The sequence below is a fragment of the Ischnura elegans genome, chromosome 1 (genome assembly GCF_921293095.1).
Source record: "Ischnura elegans chromosome 1, ioIscEleg1.1, whole genome shotgun sequence".
In the NCBI taxonomy this organism is placed as follows: domain Eukaryota; kingdom Metazoa; phylum Arthropoda; class Insecta; order Odonata; family Coenagrionidae; genus Ischnura; species Ischnura elegans.
Window position 1 is genome coordinate 32,021,620 of NC_060246.1, and position 22,622 is coordinate 32,044,241.

Sequence of the window (22,622 nt, forward strand, 5' to 3'; positions counted from 1 at the left end):
CGCCCATGAATCGATGAATTTGTCAGCTATCTTTCGTTCACAGCATAATTTCAAGTTCAAATTTAACAAACAGAAACCCAAGATGTAGAAAAGATGTCATCATGTGTCACGAACTCTGAAAGAACGTATTGCCTGGTAAATAAAATATTTTGAAGACATTTGATTCCATGACATAGGTGGATTTAGGGGGGGCTCATGCCCCCCACCAGACCATTAAAAAATAGGCAAGATTTTTAATACGGTCACGTTATCATAGCGTTCGTTTTGTATTACGGTGTATCCTTGTGCCCGCTCAGAACAAAATTCTGGATCCGGCCTTGTTTAATGGTGTAGCCAAAAAGTAACGCAAAAACTCTTGACTAGTGGATCTAGCTCCAAAATTCATGAAATATGAAATTACAAATTACCAAAGCGAAGTAGAGTTACGTTACACAGAAAAATGCATTTTTTGCGAGGAACATATCAAGATTGACTTGGTTTTGTGATAAGTTTTTCAAACATGCGCAATTTCATTCATCCCCACGCATTAAAATCTTTTTACGAAAAGAAACCATTGGCTTCCTATCGCGCCGACAAGAGATGGAGCAAGCTAACCTGAGGCTAATAAGCACTATCTAAACTCTGTAAGACTAAAAAAAAGATAGTTAAGATGTTAAACGAGGGTACGGGAAGAAGGCAAGGGAGGAAGAGAAAGGTGCGTTCCTGCAGAAGTCGTGTTTTGTGAGGTGGAAAAGGGAGAAAGAAGTTGGAAGCAAGAGGCTGTTAGGTGCGAACGAGACTCCGGGGTTTGACAGCTCCCGCCCTAGACCCTGTATAGGGAAGATGTTAAGAGAGGGGCGTGGAGCAGAAAGACAGGAACGGATAGAATGAATATCGTCTCTTCTTGGTAGCATGCGAATCAAGTAGGCGAGGTTCGGATGCCTGGGACAAACGGCGATGGGAGGAAGAGCAGGAAAACACAAGACATTCCAAGGCAGGCTGGAAAGCGGATGCAAAGGTGTTCAACGGGTAAGAGAGAGAGGGAGAGGGGCAGAGGGAAAAGGAGAGAGTACAAGAAGTAAAGATAAGACGAGCAGAGGCCAATTGGATCAAGAAATGTTCCTTGATACGGAGAATAATCAGTCATGAAAGAGAGTACGTGGAAGCTATGGAACATACATGCAGCGCACCGCGGTTTCTTGAAACTCGCTCAGGGAATTAAAATAAGTTTTTTGCCTCAAACTGGAGAGATGATTCTTGATTTCCATGCAGCAATTGTTATGAGAAACTCTTTAAAAACCCTTCAAATTAACGAGATGACCCGAAATGCTACAATAAACTATTACACTTATTCAAGGACCAGAGTAACCAGATAAATAAACTTTCGCAAAAGCGACATCATCGTAATCAAGGTAATTCACTGCTGTTACAGTGAATGTCGTCAATGTCTTTCCCGCTTGGGCATTCACATTACATTCATACACAATTCAAATCACAGTTTACCAAATCTATGGAAGTTTTAGCAAGTTTTGCTCTTCCATCGTCAATATTTTGGAAGGAAATCAAGTTGAAATTAATATTGTAAAATTGATATATGAATTTAGGACAAAAATACGAATTCCCAGATGACTTCAAACTTGTAGGAGAAGTCAGTCATGGATAATACCGATATAAGTAATGCAAGGTACAGAAATCTTAATGGAAGAGGTGATGGTAAGAACATGTGACAGGAAATAAAGCCAAATAAAATAAGGATTAATAAAAAATACAAAAGTCATACGATAAGGTTTGGTAGATTTGGATTTGGAAACCATAGGATAAGTCACGAAAAGATACACTTTGAAGACATGGTAACCCTTAAAATCAGGATAATAGAAACTGATCGACGAAAACGAATAGGTTTACCCTGCTACAGAAAGAATACACAAGGGATCATTTTCGATTTCTATTCCCTAACTATGATTGAAAATACTAGGCACCCATTGATAATTAGCGCTCACTATTTCTCTTGTCATTACCAATTACACGGCTACACCAGGTTTCCGATTCGAAATGGATCTCCAATTATCTCTAAGAATGTTTAAAGTTCAACAAAAGGACTGGGTCTTCAAGTCAAATAAAAACCGCACTGAACGGCCTCGTTATAATCCCTAACCAATTTTATTTCAGTTAATCAAAGGGTTAGCATCTTACTAAGGTTAAAAGGTAATTTTCAAGTGTTTACTTCCCAGAAAATATAAAAAAAGGGTTCATTCAATAGTAAATAAATAATAAGAATATGAATTCAGTTATAATTATTAATAATTTAAGTCTACTGTTAGATAATTTAGAAACTTCACTAATTTAAAGAAGAAAATTTTATATTTATTTGGCAAACGTCTATATATCTAATTTGCGCAATTACTCCCTATTCATCCATTGAGTGCTACAAAACGGAGGATCGCGAAAGGAAATATGATGAAAGGACACGGAGAGAAGGGGAGGGTGAAATTAGATAGGGCACTGAAGCAGCTCAGGAATACGGAGATATAGAGGAGGAATCCAATTACAAGGGAGACTTGAACTAAGGATGAAACCGAGAAGAGAGAGATGGGGGGAGGAGGTTAAGTAAAGAGAGGTTGGGGGAGGCGAGAGGCAGGCAGTAACTACAACAGCATCAGAGGCGATGAGCGACGAAGAGGAATGTCTTCATTAAGGGAGGGTGCGTGGGTAGGCGCGCGGGAGCAAACAGGGCCGGCGGTGGGCGGTGAGGGGCGGATTGAGTCAGGGCGGGACGGGAAAAGGTGCGAAAGGGCGCGCTCGCCTTAGCGATGGTGATGGCGGGGATGGGCAGCCCCGTGTAATGCATTCGGGAACGGTCGCGGGCGACAGGCAAGGTGTGGCCGGGTGACCAGAACACATTCCCTATTGCTCCGTGGTTTTCGTCACGGGGATTGGAGTCAGAAACATCGAGTGCAGAGAGCGAAGAATGCATTTACAACTCCTGCAGAAAGGAATTTGTATCCCGTACGAGATGGAAGAGAGACGAAGACCAGTTTTTTTAAATAAACGTGGTGAGGTGAATGGAGTGGTTTCCTATTATTTTTTAACTGCCTTAATCGAAAGATGAGGAGGACTCCTGGAGGACGCATTTCACGCTATTAGATATTTAAATGATGATTTAGATTCTATTTTTCGCGATTAAATGAAAAGTGAAAAATATCAAGCGCGCGAAAACGCGACGGTTAAGTATGAATGCTGGGAAAAGCTCGTGTGACGTCATTCTGGTTCCCGCTGCCGCCGTGTGAGGTGACCTTGGGGCGAGGATATGTGCGCCTCTGCGATGCAGGTTGCTAGCAGGCAACAGAGTCCCCTGCCAGCAAGTAGCGCTTGGCTGAAATAAGGACCATTAATACCTTATCAAACGAAGGAAACTTTCCAACGATAGGTAGTTTTAATATGTGATTATTAAGACATGTTTCCCTGAGCTCTGTGTCCTCATGCATGCATTGGTAATCTCAGACGATATAAAACTCCTATCTACTCGTATAAAAACTAGGTCCCTGTGACGTCACGTGGAGTGGCATCGCATGGGTGCCAATCTGACCTTAAATCTGGCCTTCAAATGCGGTTAAAATTGACCATTGCCATTCGTCTAAACTGGGATTTATAAAACCATATAATTGTACATTATGAATGCACTAATGGTGGGTAACGAATCGCAATCAATGCCTATCGTTTTCTTTGGTGAAGGAAACTACCCTATTTTGAGATTTCCCATTTTTTTCACGGTTGGCGCATGAGAGTTCAAATCAATTTCATGCTCCCGAATTTACGTAAAAATGAAAATACCTGATGTTCATGAAAAATAAGCGAATTTTGCAGGTAATTTGTATTATTATTCAGCTCTCCAGCAATCCTTACATTTTCAAAAAGTCGAAATGGTATTATACAAATTTATAGACAGCTAGCCAAAAATATATCCGGAAATTATAGCGTATAATTTCTAAAGGATATAACTCACCTCTATCGGTGGTACAGTGCAAAAACATCGCATGCCTGGCTTTCTCAAATTAACAGGGTAGAAGCAAATATTGCTCTGTGGAAATACTCGTTATACGCACTTTCACAGAATAATATATGTTTCTACCCGGTGCGGACTCAAGATTTTCACTAAAACTTTCGAGAACAGTCAGTCTAAGGAAATATAAGGCTACGCAAACGATTAATGAGGAAGAGAAATAATAAAGCATTCATGCCTTTTGTGGAGCTGAACCCACTAAGGCGTAATTCGAACCCACAATCTATATTTTAGAATAAGATAACAAAGCCCCGCCGCCACCGAGTCCGTCAAAGTTTGTGAAAATGAAAATTATACTTAATCCGTTAAATTAGTTTAAAATGTATGTAATTATTCATTTTTCTCATTCTTATACATGATGTGTATTGTATACAATGCGTTTGATAAATTTAAACAATTGTAATAAGAATAATCAAATAAATATGGACGAATTCCTTATTCATTGCTGTGCCACCACTAGCAAAATATTATATTATATTGTTTCGGTGGAGCAAAATGTATTAATAAGGTAATATGATAGAATTACTCAAAAACTACCTCCACAAAAGTCGCACTTGCCTATTTTCCAGAGCAAGGAAAAAGGGGTTCTTCATTGTTGTCACCATTAAAATATATTCGCTCATACCGGGATGTCATAGAGGGGGTGAAAAGTAAGGTTGGCGATTGAGGATGTGAAAGACAATGAACCAAGAGAGTGAATCGTCAAATTCATAAAAATGTAATAAAGAGGTGCTCTGAACCAAAGGATAAAAATCTGAGAATATACTTGTTGAATTAATTAACAGACGAAATATAATTTTGTGAAAAATAAAATAACTGAGCATTAATTTTTTTTATGCTCTTATTATGGTACTTTAAATATGAGCTCTAACTTGGATCTTCTGAGCTTCTTCACTTTACAAGATTAAATCGAATGAAAAACTGGCTCGAAACTATCTGATTCAGAAATGATTTCAACTCGGGTATTTTTAAGTTTCTGAAATAATTTTTCGATTGAGACAAATCATTTATAAGTAGAATGAAGCTATTTATAGATTTTTTAAATTTAAAAATTCACTTTACCATTAAGGTAAAATTTGCAAGTCATTAATGCAACATTGTACCGATAAGGATATCTGTTTGCTTTTTATAGGGAAAGAAATTATAAGTCAAAATTAAATGATTTTGCTCATTTCTTTGATGCTGTCATTCATTTGAGTTTCGTAGTAATCCGTCGTCTCCTCAAGTTACACCTCACATAATTTGCTCCCCTTACATGTATAGGACTCATAATACTCACCAAACATTTCCCCAACGATTTCACTTGCCCTTTATGTATGGAACGATAACACTTCCTAGTACTCTTTTGGCAGACCTGCATCAAAGAAAGCGTGATTGATTTACTGCACGCTTACATCGTCATTCGGTTGCAAAAATAACGATTTTTCCTCCTAGCTAGGTTTCCATAGAGTTGAATTACCACCAGCTGTTTTCTAAACGTTGCCTCTCAAGAGATTACTCAGGAGAAATCGGAAAAATAACTCTCTGTCTGCAGGCAGAGGGAAAAATGTAAATCTCCATATTAATCTCCGTCGACTTATAAAATAATTAACCAACATTTTTCTTACAGTAACGTTGAAAATAAGATTCCTAGTTATGGATAAACTCTTCTCGGAATTCCCACCGGGTTAAATTTTCCATAATGGCCAACGTTTCAAGGTCAGACTGGGGACTCACCCTCAGGGATAAATGTTGTTAAAGATTCGGTATGACATGATATTTGGAGGAGGAGACCGACAGCTTAGGTCATTTGCGCCATGAGGGAATGGTAGGTATGGCAGAGTGGAGAGAAACCCGGCGTCGGCATTAGCCTGCTCTTAACGAAAGGCGCCAAGGGGACCACGGCTTAACGTCCCATCCGACGGACGGAGTATTGCGCTTGAAAGGTCCTCCACATAGCATTCAAGCAGGAATCGAGAAGTCTCTGAAAATTCTCTGCCACCGCCAGGATTTGAACCCGAGCCCACGGGGTGGGAAGGCAACACTCTAGCCACCACACCAACCCGATCCCCTGTTTAAGATTCCTAGTTGTAAACCTGAATTAGGACTTCATAAGGATACGAGTCACTTACCACAAACTCACTGACCAATCACTTAACAGAGGCGTAGTCACTTAACTAAATGCACATATTCGCTAAATGAAAATTGTCTAGCTTTAAGGTGACAAAAGTGAATGGAAGTAAAATTTGTCTTACTTATGAGATTATACCTTTCGCGAGAAAAATTTTCTTTCTTCGAATAACCATAAATTTGTCCGCTAACTATACTGGGGAAAAATAACTGTTTATTGTAGATAGTGAAATCATTTCCTCCTACGGAGTAATCAATATCGTCATCACTCAAATTCGTAGGAAGAGTGAGAACTGATACCATGAGGAAGTTCTTCTTGTACAGTAGTTCCAAGTAGCCACATAACCATTGCGACCGAATAGATGTTCAGTTAGTGGCATTAACTTCTGAGCGTCTTAAAATGTTAACCTTTATTTAAAGACAAACCTCACTGGAGGAAAGAAAAACTGCGTCTAATTTCATAATTATTGCGAATAGCAAAAAATTGCATTGAAGAACTCACGTTTTGAAAGTGACATTATCGAACTGGAAATGTAAAGTGAAAATGATAGTATTGATCTATTTATGATGATAGCATTATAACAAAAGTAGGATGCTTCTAGCATGATGGAAAAAACACAAATATTACAAGCAGACACCATGGGACTGATATCATACTAATAAATAACTCAATGTGAGCAGTAAGTAAGCTTTTAATCAAAGGAATAATAATCCATTATGTTTTCATCAGTAAAAGAAGCCTACCAAAGTTCCCTCCTTGCATAATTACAAATCCATGTTAATTTTCTATAAATGCACCAAAACGCACTAACCGTAATAATTTCTTAGAAGCATCCATGATGTCAACTGTATAAGCATGGGAAAAAACGGATATTGGAAACCCTCTGTAAAATCCATCTCATCCATATGACTTCTTGTACGAGATATAGGTACGTAGATCCTAGTCACTGAAACTGCAACCCTCACTCCCTCACGTTCGTGAGTCGACCGACTGTCGTATTCATCTCCATCTCTGGCCATTGCTTACGAGCAATGACGGCGCAAAGGCCCAGGATGTCGTAGCGTCTGAAGGCCACAAATTATGGCCCAGGCCAAGAATAGAAATTTAATAATCTCCATGCTCCTCTTTCCGGCGGAAGAGAAATGTTAATGCGATTTCCGTCTCCTCCTCAAGGGCACAAACCAGAAGGGATAACTGATTCCAGCATTTTTCGCTTGGAGACGAATGGACATAAGTCACGGCGCCGCCGTCGCCTTGGCCTGCCGGGGTAATTGCATACGTGAGTAGGGTGGGTCAGCCGCCGAAGGTGGCCAATGGAAGCAAGACTCCAGATGCATTATGCACATGCATCGGTGCATGACCACGCCCACTTGTCTGCCGCGTCCAAAAAGGCCCTCTTTCTTCTCCGCCGCCGAATCGAGAAACGCTGGATAAAGCTCTATTCCCGGAAACGACACAGAGTTTTGAGGCAAATGAGCGGGGCACACGATGAAGGGAAGCTATTTGTGATTCTAATTGAATAAATAATTCCAAATGAAGCCCTTCCGAAGCACATTTAGATAATATCAGAAGAAATTTATTATCAATTACTTGGAGCATGGCCAAGCCTTATTTAATCGTGACAAAAAAAACTCAAAGCACATGAGACTTTTTTGTCATATGATAGCTGGATAGATTTTCATAGAGTACCCGGAAGCTGCCAAAAACGCTGCAATCATAATCGTTGACTGAATTACTCATTGAAGGAGGATTACACTGTCATTCAATGTATACTTTATTGTAATTCCAAAACTTCAAAATGTAATAAAGTATATTTTTTTGGTTTTCCCATGTGCATAACAAAAAAGGGAACGAATAAAAAAGTAAATACGCATGAAATATGTAAAATTTATTTGAAGGGAATAAAAGGAATTTAATGCGCCAAAATTATCATCGATAGAGGGAGATATATGGAGCAATTATCATGAAGGAAGCATAAAGTATGGTTTTATAGAAAGAGACAAAAATATTAAATAATAATTATGTAATAAATAAAAAATAAAGAGTTAACTCACTCAGAAAGGGTTCCTTCCGCATCTAAAAGGAATAATCGATTGCGTTAATTTCAGCCAATCATCACTATGGAAATCAAGACCTAAGTATTTTAGAGCATCTGTTACATTACATTATCATTTAACTAGCCCTAGGAGAAATCTAGGTCTTAGTTTGACTAAAAGTTTAAGTAACTACCAAATCAGTCACATATCAAGCATAAAATAGGTTTTTTAGTCAACAGTGATGTAGGTTGAAATTAATGCAAATATAAAAAAAAAATTCACGCAAATTGAAAGGGTACATACTTCTAATATTTTCTAATGCCGAGCGTTCATCCTAATAGTCGCCTATGACAATATCCAATGACGAATACCACAACAAAAATATATTTCTGAAAGGCGATCAGTAATTGCAGTAAGTAAATTTAACATAACATAAAATTCCTATCACAGGTATGACGTAAACGTAAATAACATATTCTTAAAGTATAAAATTCTCTCAAGAGCTTGAGAAATTGTACTTCCAGTAAATTTCACACGTTGTACGATGGAAAGAACACACACTAGACTATTTCAAATTTTTCGTTACCGTTTACTTTGAGACTCTCACTTTATCCGAAACTTCAAATTTCATTTTACTTCCTGAGATTCGGAAACACCACATATTCAAAGTGGGATTCACCGCCATTTTCTATTGTAACATACCCAACAGCTACAGTTAGCTGCAAGGCAAAAAGTATGGTATGCAACTAGTAAACAATGATACCACAAGTAAATGTATCAATAAACTGGAAAACTAAAGATATAAATACCCCAAGTTTTTCAACTACTTAATATATTTTTTAATTATTACCATTTACCTTAGAAGTAACATTATATCTGAACCACAATGGGTAAGGATAAGTATTGGAAAATATCTCATGCTAAAAAAACAATGAAATTTTTGATAACATCAGAAGCACCATAAAAGGCACATTCGCACATTTAAAAATGGTCGAAATGGAGTTAGAGCGTGGTCGGAAATCAAAAAATGATTCAATAAGGTAAAAACATAATTATTGATACAACAAATAGGTCATTTTGAATTCACTCGAATCAATCACAAAAGGAATCAAATATGAGATAATATATATTGTTCAAATGGAGCCATTCCCTTTTCTAAGTTAATCGAGTTTTTTGCGCTGAATATTAAGTACTATTTCTTACAAATGTTTTTAAGGCAAGACGTAGATGCAATTTTAAGTATTGAAAGAAGGCCGAGAACGAGAATTAACGAAACGTGAACATTTATCCCATCTTCATTCTTTCAAATATGAAATCAAATGCCGGAATCAAATCTCCTACTTTATTGGGTAGCCCTTTTTTGCCCATATGAATTAATAAGAATGCTTGTGTTGAGATCAGACATGTATTCAATGTTTTTGTATGCAAGTTACGTAAGAAGATGAAAATTTGGTACAATTCAGCTTAAATAGGAATCATAATCGCCACTTACTCGTTTCTTCTCATAATTTCCGAATTATGATCTGACATAATCGGAGAAGATAATCTTTTCTAATTGTACTGAATATTATGGTAGTACTATGCTAACTTGAACACATTCAACCGCGAGACCATTATCTTTTAAGGGCTAACGACTCCTACTCTCTCTACCCTGCATCCATTTTCTACATATCCCCAGAAAAGCATTCATTCCATGGCATAAAGAGACCCCCTCTCACTCTCATCGATGTATAGCAAGAAACTTGTTCCACCACGGGGGAGAACCGCAACTCCACTCCACCAACCCCCTCCTATACCGCTCCCTTTCTCCCTCCTGCCCCTCCCCCCTTCCCATCCTTCGTCATCTTAGCACCTCGTTACGTCAGTCCTCATCAAACACCCCCGCCCCCTCTATCCATCCCTCACTCCAGCTCCTTGACAACCAACAACTGACATCGCCTCGCAAAACCTGTCTCTCGCACCGGGAGGAGGAATACCACGGCCTCAGTGTATCATCCGTACACCAACACACACGCGTGTGCGCGTGAAGCAACCCCTGCCCCACTCTTTGGCACCACCTTAAACGAACCCATCCCACCAAAACGACGCTATAAAAAGAACATCCCTACCCGGCTTCGCCCACCTCCCCTCGCCTGTTCCTCCAACGCAACGCCAAACAGTCTCGACCTTACCTCCTTTTAATTCGAGTGCGTTCCCCCTCCCCTCCAATCTTTCATTCCACCCCCGCACCGCCTCCCACCTCCTTATACAACCAAACCCCACTTCCCACTCCCCCCTCCTCCTTCCTCTCCCCACCCTCCGGCCATCCAGCCGAGGCTTCCAGTCAGTTTGACAGTGGCGTTGCTAGGTAACGCCACCTTAGGCTTGGATATGATTGGTCGCTTCTCTGTCAAGTCGATATGGGATGGGGTAGAGCTGAGTTACCAACGACGTTGGAAAGAGAAGGGGGGGGGTGGGATTGGGGGGGGGGGGTAGGGAGTGTTTTCTTCGCTCTGGCGAGCGAGGGTGCGTGAATTGAGGAGGTGGAAGAGGGCGCCGACGCTCGCTCTCGCCTTATGTCGCGCGATGGCGGATGGGAAGGTCTCAAGAGGCGAACACGAGTGGAGTTGGTCTATATATTGAGGGGAGATTAGGGAGGAAAGAATTAAACGCTTCCGTCATTAATCATCGGAACGAATTGGGGTATTCTATTCAACTTTAAGAGCGGAGGAATGAGACTGCCGAATAATTTTGAACGCTGTAGTCTCACGAAACACTTCACAGAAACATGCCTTTGTCGTTTTCACAGACAAGCTCGATGAAGAAATATTAGCAAATAACTTCCTCTAAATGATATCAACCGAGTTTTTGATGAGTAAAATACACTGTCATCAGTCTACCATTAGAATCTTTGCTGATTAACCAAAGGAAGTATCTTAATATTAAAATTATTCTTCGCCTCGTCGATATTTCACTACACCATGGACAAAATACACCAATTGCCAAAAACAACTTTTTCAATGAGACTATTATCTCAAAATTAACATAATTTACAATTAAATCCACACATTGAAAGGACAATTAACTTGTTGAAATGATATAACATTAAGAAGAGTTAATCAGGAATTACAGCCATTCCAGGTAAATCAGCACCGACATGACGTAGGTTTTCCAGGGTTTGGTCCTACTGCCCTACTTCAAGTTATTAAAATGATTTCTTACCTTGGTCAAATCAATTAATCAAATTAATTGATCTTGAAGCCTCGAACGGACCTTCACGAAAAAATGAAGTATAATTAAAGTTTCCTTTGAACTCCTCTTCAACCCCAACGCAATCCCCCCTACTATCCCTTCGATGATGATTAGTGTGTTTGAGGTGTAGGTACACATTCCCTCGAAGATGGTCGAGTGTTCTTGAGTTTTATCATTGAATTGACTTGAGTGATAGATTTTATTTTTGTCCAAAAATTTTCTAGTCTCCAAATTATACCTATTTTTAAAATCATAATCATGTTATAATCATAATCATCAAAGATAATGTCAGACTGAATGCAGTGTAGTATACTTATAAAAAATGTATACAGTACCAAAAACAATTGGTTATAGGTCAACGATAGGTCGACCTTTATACTAAGACTCTTCTTGGCAACCATCCTTGACAATAAATTATTACATAAGATTGCTACCTATCCCACCAGGTCACGAAAATAACCCTATCAATTGGGGTAAATAGATACCAATTGCAAAAGTTTTATAATGCCATGGTCTCCCCTCCATACCCTCACACTTTAAGTCTCTACTGCCTGAGATCAGTTAAGAAGCTCGATATCTATGAGCGACCTTTCTGCCCTTATTACAATTAATACCGAGATGCGCATGCGAGTTCTCAAACGCTCTCTGAAACCATTTGCCTTATCCCGACCCTCAATAACAGAAGGTTGCAATTCATTTGCCATTTATGCTGCCATCCACCTAACGCCGTATCTCAATTACTGATGAGCATAGACCGCCTCTTAACCACTCTATCACTCACGATGAAAATCTTTGCTTCTTCAGTTCCTGTATTTGTCACAGCCAAAGATAGTTACCATCGATTTTCTTCATGTTCTCAGCCACTTTATCCCATCGAATAATACTTCCTCTTACAAAAATAATATCTACCCTCAAGCTACTTTAGACCGAGATGAAGTCTCAATATAGATACAAGCTAACGGCTGACAAGTTTTCCTTCGTTCCCGTACAAGAATTCTTGGCTTCAATATAATGCCTCACCCCTTTCATTTACTTGCAAATATTTCCTCTTGAGTCAACGCAACTCATAAGATCTCCTTCGCTCCGAGAGCATTCCAGACGTCTCTATTTATTTCCTACCTTTGCAACGGTAAGATTCTAAACATCATTCCCGCTCACGCCAAATATTTTAAATACAGGCGCATCGTACACTTAAATAAAAGTTTCTCCCAGAATTTAGTTTTCCACTCTGTATAATGGAATCAAAAAATAACTATATTCCGAACAGAAAAGATATATATGAAATTTAACAAAAAAGCTTACCCCAATAAACACCATTTCATTAAAGAAAATAAGGTCAAACAAATAACCCCTTTGCAGCAAACAGGCATAAAAACAAAAAAGCATATACTCTTCCTCAACTTACAGTGCTTCGTTCCAACTCTGAAAGGTTTCATTCAAGTTAATTTTTGTGCAAGGCTCAATGAAGTTGCATGATAAAACTAAAAAGATAATTATATTAACACATAATAAGTTTATATTCACTACAAATACTTACAGTGACGTTGTCAGTTGGTATGGAAGCCCCAATACGGCCACCCATTTTAGTGTACGAGACTTTCGACACTACCTTTCGACTCCTATTCAAAATTTTCAAAATCAATACGATGAAATAATAATATGGAGAAAAATCAGCAATTAAATTTAAACTATTTTTTTTAATATCACATATCTCCATAGAATAAATGTTTGCTTTCATTTTCCCTTATTAGCTTAAATTCTTTAAATTTCCTGTGCATACGATCTTCATGGAATGAAGGAAATTATTATTGGAAATTAATGACTACATCATCAAATTTAATACAAGGCTCCTTCCAAAAGTATTTTATTTCCTTAGTAGCATAAAATGTAATGATTTCTATATTTCTGCGATCGTACTGTTTTGAATCGCCAAGTGCCACTCAGTCACTCAGTTACCCAAGCATACGGTTGAGTTCAAGTCAAACAATTATAACTTATATCATCATCGCAGCTAAAGATTTTTAAACGATATCGGTGACTTGAAACGACGTCAGCGCAGATAATTACTAGATATAAGTATTTCTCCTAACTTTTAGGCAGACGGATGTACAAACTCGTAAAAGCCAATGAAGCATTCGAATTTGCAAGCAATACTAAACTTTCATGCGAAGTTGAGTTCACTGAGAAATTATAGATCAAATTTGAAGCTGGATATGTGATCAAACTAAAATTAAAAAACACCTCAGTGGTATGTCACATTCTAAGAATGGTAATCAATGGCAGGTAATGAATTTATGATAAGCACGAATAAATGGTAAGGCAAGGCGATCAATAGAAAATCCCTAAATAAGACATGATGGCTTAATCCAATAAATATGGAGGACATTGATATCGCTGTAGACTTATCCCTCGTGATTTTTTCACAGTCTGCACTAACTGCTTCGCAAGGCACCAAACAATCTCCCATCCTACACCATGCTTCCTGAGGTGTAATCTCTTTGCACAGAATACGCTACATCTCCGCTACCGAACTCTCCCCTCCCCCCTCTCATCCCCAACATTTCCTATTCCTCTCACTGCCCCTCTCCGTGCCACCACGCCCTCCCACAACCCCCCCCCCCCCCCACACACCCGCTGTCTCCCGCCGGGATCCCTATCTTCGCCAAGGCGACGCGAGACCCCGGGCGTACACATCATTATTCATCGCTTTTCTCCTCCCACTCCCCATCCCTCCACCAGAGCTCTCTTTTTCTTGCCACCCTGCTGCACCCTCTGGCTACCCCATTCAGCACAAGGACCCCCGGACACCGCATCACACCATCCCCTCCTGTCAACTCGCCTCCCTCCTCCCCATTTTCTCCCAAGGCACCACCCGCAAACCTCTCAAAGAAGCATCCTCCCTCGAAAAACCTCTCCATCCTCATCCCTCCTCCCAACCTCCTCATCCGCGCAACAATGCCCCCGATCCGTCTCTCACCCCATCTCCTCAATGCTTTGCATCACCCCCATAGGGGTTTCCACCCTCTCCATCCCCGCTACCAATCCGTGGAGGTAATGTTGGATTGGGGGGCGGGTGAGGGCGAAGGAGAAGCTTTCCACCGACAGAGAACGAGTCATCATCCCTCCTTAACCCACCCGCCTTGTTCCCGACCCCGAGCTAACAACATGCTGCTCCTGACTCCTGTACTGTGGAAGGAGTCCCCTAACCTATCTCTCAAAATTGTAAAGCCTCCTTAGAGCAGATTTCAATGTGCAAAACAAAAACTTTTGTTCGTCAGTTCACACTAGTCATTCCTAAGCCATTTTAATCAGAACAATATTCGATTATCTGGGCGAAAGAAACTTATTGAAGGAGGTTGAAATGAGGACTGCACAAATAAAACCCGGCTCCTCTTCAAATTAAAATCAATGACTGTTGAAAATCACAAATCCGGCGGAAAAAAGAAAACAAGAAAAAAGACTGAAAAAATCATCCCAAGGGAAGATGGGCAAGGGACGGCCACGAATGAGATTCATAGAACAGGTGATAGAGAATGTAAAAGGAAAGAAATACGTCGATATGAAAAGGCTAGCGGATAGGAGAGAGGAATGGAGAGCTGCGTGAAACAAACAAAGACTGTTGACCAATGATAATGATGAACGCCCATTCTGTTTTCAAATGTAACAACTCCATAATTTGTCAATGCTCATAGAAAAGAATCAACCATTGTAACAAATGAAAATATATTCCATTATGATTGCGGTAGCATTAGATTTTTAAATAAACGTTCGTGCAGGCCCGAGGAGTGCGGTGGCGTTTAAACGTTAGAAAGAAAATTCAATTGAAAAAAAAATATAATTTACTAACAAAAGTAAGAACGTTCGTTAATGAATACCCCTCGAATTGTAACCGGCTCAAAGAAAACAACCAGACTCGAGAGATTAGGGAGGGTAGGTAGTTGGGGCACATTATTACCTTGGCGGTTGGTAGGTAGCGGTTGTCTTCAAGAAGGTGCGTCGAACACTTGATGAGAGCCTCACCGAAAACACTGCCCGATACTCGCGGCACAACACCGCTCTTTCATCATGGGCCCATTTGCCCTCAGATATCATAGGCTCCTGTTGACCGGAGTCTTGCCCGGTAAGTGTAGCGGACTATTACTCCACCTAGCAAGCTGCTCTACCGACTCCTTCAGAGTGAGCGACGGCTCATAATGAAAACATAATTTAAGCCTTCATGAATACCAACCAACCACTTTCGAAATCGTTACTATTTGCAGCGCTATTTTCGCTTACATTCGCATACTGAGATGGTATTTTGGGTTATTATTTATCTCAAATATACATAGATTCTACCAACGCTAAGTATTCATAAAATATTTTTTCCATGAGTTTACATCTTTTCAGTCCGTCACCCAACAGATTTATTAACAATGTACCCATACTTATACATTCTTTAGGTGAATTATTTCTAACAATACAATAAATAATAAGCATAAAAAATATCAAACCCAGATACAAAAATTTTCACATTAAACCTTCAACATCCTTATTGAAGAATATCAGAAAACAGCATTAACACCGCCTTCGTTAGTCGCACTGAATTTCCATGCTATCTGTACAATTTACGTCCAAAGGTGGATATTTCCAAGTTTCGTTCAAACTTCTTTACGTACCAACATAGTTCCCAGCGACAGCCTATATTGTTATTTGGAATGAAACCTGAGGTCAATTTATTAATGTAGTTCGCTGTAAAAGAGCGTAATTTACAATGCTATGTTTTCCTCACATAACTTCGAGACCTATGATACAGCATTTAGGGTAACAAGCATAAAGATGGCTTGGTAACCGAGTAATTGCGATAATCTTTGAATATGAACCGTGAAAGTCCAGATTTATAGTTTCTCAACTTAAACTAATACTAAACGGTGAAGGTAGGATTTTATAAGGAATTTGCGAATCACCTTGGCCTATCTCCCACATTTAACCTCCTCTTTAGTTTCCAACAAGGCCTATTCCCTATCATTCTATCTTTCTCTCTTCCTATCCATTACTAAACATCCTTCCTCCAAATACGTTTTAAGCATCTCTTCCCCGCATAGTGCCATACAGGACATCGGCATCCTCTGCATCTGCTACAGTAATTTCCTCCCTTAGTCCACAATGGAATCATTATGCTTGCCTAGAAAGCACTTTAAAAATCGAAATTGTGAGTCCCATTGCTAATGCGTTAATAAAACACAATTTGCTTTGAATAAAAACGAACTAAACTTTTTTTTCATCCAATCATCTGGATTAAAACAAAGTTTTGTTCGTATTTATTCATTGAAATGAACTTCCACAAAGTTGAGCCTGTAACTATAGAGATTATAATTTGCTTTCTTTGTCCAATAAATAAGTTGAATTTTTTGTACAAATTTTACAATATATACCATATGTATAGTGTGCGATTTCAACCATTTGTCCAGTAATGGATGCGAAAATCAAAGGAAAAATTATCTCCAAGTTTAAAAAAAAATCGAGTTGTTTTGTGAAGCCAGGCGAGCAGCTTCAACAAGGCAAGAGGGTCCATTAATGGGGCGTGGCTGGTGCAGATCGTGCCGCACTAGTAACGGGTGTGGCATTCGGTGGGAGGCGGTGGAAGTGAACGCGCGAGAAGAGACAGGAGGCGAGAGGAAGAAAGTCTCGCTCCTCAGTCAGCCAGCCAGCCCCTTGGGGCGGAGAGGAGAGGCGCCACTCAACTCGATACAAGCGATCGGAGGTGTCGATGGACCACCTTCCTATTTCACCTCCCTTACACACACGCGCACACCTCTTGCTTCAGTTTTATCCGGGCCTACGCCTCCGATGAAACCCTAAGGGCCTCAGAAGACAAGATAAGAAATCGATAAGTATGGAGCAAATTACAACCACCAGGAGAATAAAGGGAGGATAAAAGTAGGGAAAAGAAAGTGGGAGAGGAAATACGGCATTAAAATCCAGACCAAAACCTATGCGAAAGGAAGATGCCACAACTCCCAGAATGACTTCGGTAGCATAGGTAACAGATAATTACGTTTTTCTATAGCAATGCATGCTGACAACCGAATAATAGACTATTCAGCAGTTAAATATTACTTTAATGCTCGCTAGTCACGATAGTGGAATAGAAACCGTCATGCCATATTTTAGACAAGTTGAAGATAATACAGATAAATTAAAACATTTAAGGAAAAACCCTGGTACCATAAAAATGAATACGCATGAGCATTGAGCAGTTTAGTAGATACTGATTTCCAAAGAGGTCAAATCAAATTATACGTTCGATATTTTTCGGTGGGACCATGGCTAATGACCTCCTACATCACAAAGGTTATATCAGGTATAGTCCGAAAACATGGTATTACCCATGAGAAAACGCCCAAAAATCAATACCAAAGAAACCAATGTAAACATTTACGGAAGTTTGCGAAAATCCAAAGTTATTATGTTTTAAGTTATTTTCCTTGTAAATAGACTTCCGGATGCCGTATGATAACTATCCCTGGTTCAGCAGCAAAACCATAGAAATACCATATATCTAGGAAAATAATTAGACATTCTGGCTGAATGTAAATCACAATAAGGTAAGAAAAACTGTTGAGTAAACATAAAAATGACGATATTACTTAACGTATTGGTTAGGAGGGGAGATAGATTTGATGAGTGAAAAATGCGTAGCACACGAGATGATAAGGACGTGAGCGCTCAAAGCACATGGGTGAGCAACTAATTTGGTAGGCATGAAAATAGTAGGAGGTGGTAAAGACGATTAAAAAAAGAAGAGGAGAGGGTCAGCGTGAGTGGGATGAGAGAGGACAGGGAGGAAAGGAGGAGGGGATATCGTGTACAGAGAAAAAGGGGTGTGAATCGAGAAAGAAGGAGCTCTTCATGTTTAATTTATCAGAGGGACGAAGGTGGAGTCCATGCTCCAAGGCTTCTTTAGCTCCACTGCGAATACTCGACCGCCTTTATCCAAACCTAGCGCTTTATCTTCTCCTTCCTTAAATGCCCTTCATTTTACCAAGCGCACTAATTTCACCCCTTCTCTTCGTCTTTAAAAATATCTATTCCACACACTATGCTGCCTCCCCAAGAAATTGCTTGCTTCCCTTCAATCAGTTATTTTTTCACGTGCAGCAAACTCCTTTGAAATGAAAAAAATGAATGACGAAAAACTCACGGAATTAAAACGGCTAATTTCCTATTTATTACTTTCAAAAGACTGAAGAGCGGAAAGCCTTTCCATTATCGGTCAAAACTAGGAATCAAAACGTGGGCACACGTGTATATAAATATCGATTTAATTGCTCAAATATGAAAACACATAAGGAAATTAAAAACAGAAACGATGCCAAATTAATCCTTGACGCTTCATCGATACCATTACACATCCTACGCAAATACTTTCATAAAAACCATAATTTTTGACACTCAACTTTTTCCAAACGGTCATAGAGTTTTTTTTCAGAGCATTGAAAAATTAAATGGGGAGTTAATTAACTTTGGAAGAGCATAATTCATCTGAATTTCAGCAAAATAAAAAAAATATGGAGTAGGGTTAACTCAACTTAGACTCAATTATTCACTTTATTTTCTTAATCTTTTATTAAAATAGTATTAAGCTATATTTAGCCGAGAAAAGATGCAAACAATGTCAAACCCGTGCCAATTATTCCCAGTTGTAAAATAGTTATTTGCATGTGCTATAACTAGTAATGTCTTCATTGACCTTCATTTGCACGCCATTGTTAGACAAAAACACTTAGAAATATCTAGCATCACGTCTTCGAGGATCATTCGCGAGGGATATATTTCCTCTTTCTTTCATTCATGCCCCTAGCTTGTTTACTCCAGTTCTCATCTACTATATCGCGTAGAACTCAAGCCAACCTCCCACCTGCTCACGCGCTTCTATTACACATCGCATTCCCCGTATCTATTCATCAACATCAACTCCATTTAGACTCATGATCGCCCATCCCTCCTTCAACAAACACGACTTCAAACAATGAGTGAAGTAATCAATTAGCCGATCGCCCTCATCCCTTCCGCTTCAGCGACCCTTCCTTCCCTAAGTCCCATCACATTAAGCCATGAATATAAAAGATACCCTCGAGAAGCTTCATTTTTCTCGTTTTCCCGGCATAGACCCACCGAAAGGCTATTAGACCGATCGATCGCTTATCTGTTGGTTTTAATAGAGGGCACAAATGCCCAAGAGATATGCCTCGTACGGGATGCGTGATTTCCCTACAGACATTTATGCATAAATGAACTACGAGTAGAACTACATATGACCCCAGCTGACAGTACATTAGATATCCCCAACAGCCGATATTTACTTTCATAGGCAGCGATGATTATGTTGCTTGCACACGCATCTGAAGTAAAAACTCCGTTATCCGTAGCACTTCGCTCAATGAACTTGTTGATAAATAATTACAATATTAAATTGATCGTCGAAACGATTAAAAATGCATTAAAAGCCTCAACATCTAAATTTACCATGCAGAGCTTGATATTGATAAATAGCTATGATACTAAAAGATTTCAGAATTAAATTTACATTCCATTCGGGTAACCGATTTTCAAAACTTAAAGAGATCACTTCACTAATCTCTACTTACTCAAAAAAAATTATTCTAGATAGTTTCATCCAAAATACCAAGAAAACATGTAGCCATGACTAATTACACATAAAAATAATAATTGCACAGATAGAAGTTTTAATCATTCTCGCTATTCAGGTATAATTAAATGGATTAGGAATGTTGAGATCGTCGACTTTATATTATAACAGAAATAAGATACGGTAAGTGTTCGGGAAATTATTGATAAAATTACAAAGCAATTGTTCTCATATTAATCTCGTGTTAATTCTATAACCAAAATTATGCAGAGAAAAGGGTCACTGAATATGGCTGCCGAGGGTTAACTAATGTCCGTATGAGCTTAGCGCGCGCCAACTCTTCAAAGACTGCAGAGATTAATTGCCCGGCTCATTCTTCCTCCTGTCACTTTCTCCCACCAGGTCGAACGCAAAATCGTAATTACAGAGCTAGGAGCGAGACAGCGTGGCGTATATTCCAGCGAGCATGGAGGGAACGGAACAGAACAGAAAACTACGGACATTAATACTAATGAATAAAATAACAAATGAGGATGCAGATGGAAAGATATTTTTACGAAAAGAAACTGCTTCTGACAAGCGGAAGTAGTATTATGGCCGATGACCAAATTATATATTTCCCCATCATTATAATAGAGAAGTTGGAGGAAATGAAGGACAATTTTGAAAAAAAAAGAAGAAGGATTTTTATGGAGATCATCTATCCGCTATCGCAGCTGAACCACGGGAGACTAACCAACATTTCTACGACTCAGGTTTTCTGAATTTTCTTTTCACTCTCTTTGTCAGTTCTTCGTCTTTAAATTTATCTCATCGCCTCTCTATCACCGGTCAGAAGTCATAAAAATTCCACAGAAAGTCCTTTGATAGACCCTCCGTACTCGCAATTCTGATGCGCACGTTAAAACCGGTTTGCTGGTGTGAGCCATTTGATCCAAGATTAAAAGTTTAACGCATTTGTCCTCTTTATGAAAGAGGCGATTTCTAGAAGGGATAAATAAGAGATATCGATCAATAACGCACCTCTTCAAATTTAATCGTCACCATTAACGATAAAGTATGTCTTAATACTATAAGAACTCCAGATTAATTTTTAACTAGAGGTTGCCTATGAATATCAATCAGCAGGCACTAAGGTGTTCCTGATTACAATTATGAGAATAGATAATGGCCATTACGAAGTATACATGCGTGTAGTGAGACGAAGGTAGGAGGGAATGTATTTTACAGTCTTCGAGTCTAAGAAAGGCATAGATTAAGATATAGAAAAATCAAGCATTATTTTCAGGTATCGTTATCAAAGAATGTCGATGTCAACAAATTATGACAAGATATGTATCTTTATTTGTTCAAACCGTTAATAACTCTTTAGATTCAACACAGAAGAGTGCAAGAGGGAAAGAGGGCAATTGCACGATGTAACAAGTGCAATCACATTACATGTTTATTGGCCGCTGAATTCGTAATTTTTGGCCTTGCAGTAAAGAAACCTTCCCCAAAATGCTATTCATCAGCATGCACATAAACTTTCAGTAAGCGTAAGAAGTAGTTTTTTTATGGTACAGAGATCAATGCACTCCACCAAAAATTTTTTTCAGCTGGCAACACCATCATCCTGCATGTTGATCGATTTATTAGCAAAATACAAAATGAATGTGAAGTGAAATCGAACATATGCAAGAATAATGACAGCAGTACTCAGACGTTTTTGTACTGTATGCATAGGAAAAATGTAAGAGAAGATGTGATATGAGTGAAAATAAGAAGCAGCGTATCAAGCGAAAAAAAGAACTAGAAAACTCGACACGCAAACTGATAAAATAGAATATTGGATGAGAGGCAATATTCTAAACAAAAAGATAGGATCAGGAAAAACGAATGTTAGGCGGGTAAATTGCGCGCAACCGGTAAGATGAAAGGGTAAACACACATAGTATTTATTAGCTTACCCAGCGATTACGAAGAAAATTAAGGACTTGAAACTACCTCAAAGTTTCTTTTTGCACGTTTCGCGGTGTACAAGAAATGATCATAATATTCTATGTATTTTGGAATGAAAATATATGTCTCTGATTAGCCGCTTCATTGAATAAACAAGTCACTCACTAGGAAAGAATATACGTGTATTCAACCAAACCTTATCGAATGGTTTTGCGAATGAGTGCTAGAAAAAACAATTGATTAAATTGAAGACGTTTGTGCTCGAGAGGTGAATGTGATCGCATTCCGAAAAGTTAAGTTATTATTGGATGAAATATTTCCAATTTATCATGTTATCATAACGTATCTAAACTTTAGTAATCTTCCACCTCGTTATAAAAAACTACCATGCTTTTGATTAGCATTAATATTATCTAACGGTTTAATGAAATGTAATTATTTGTGGGTAGTGCACATACCAGTGAAGGTTATCAACAAGTTGGTCAATTATAAAGTGTTATAAAATTGTTTATTTTAACAGAATACCTCCCCCATGACCGTGCACTTCATTTTTGCAAAAAGATATAGTAAAGCACGATACAGATGAACTCTGAGAAGGAATAGATAAAAAGATAATGGGGCAAGTCGGTGAGAAGA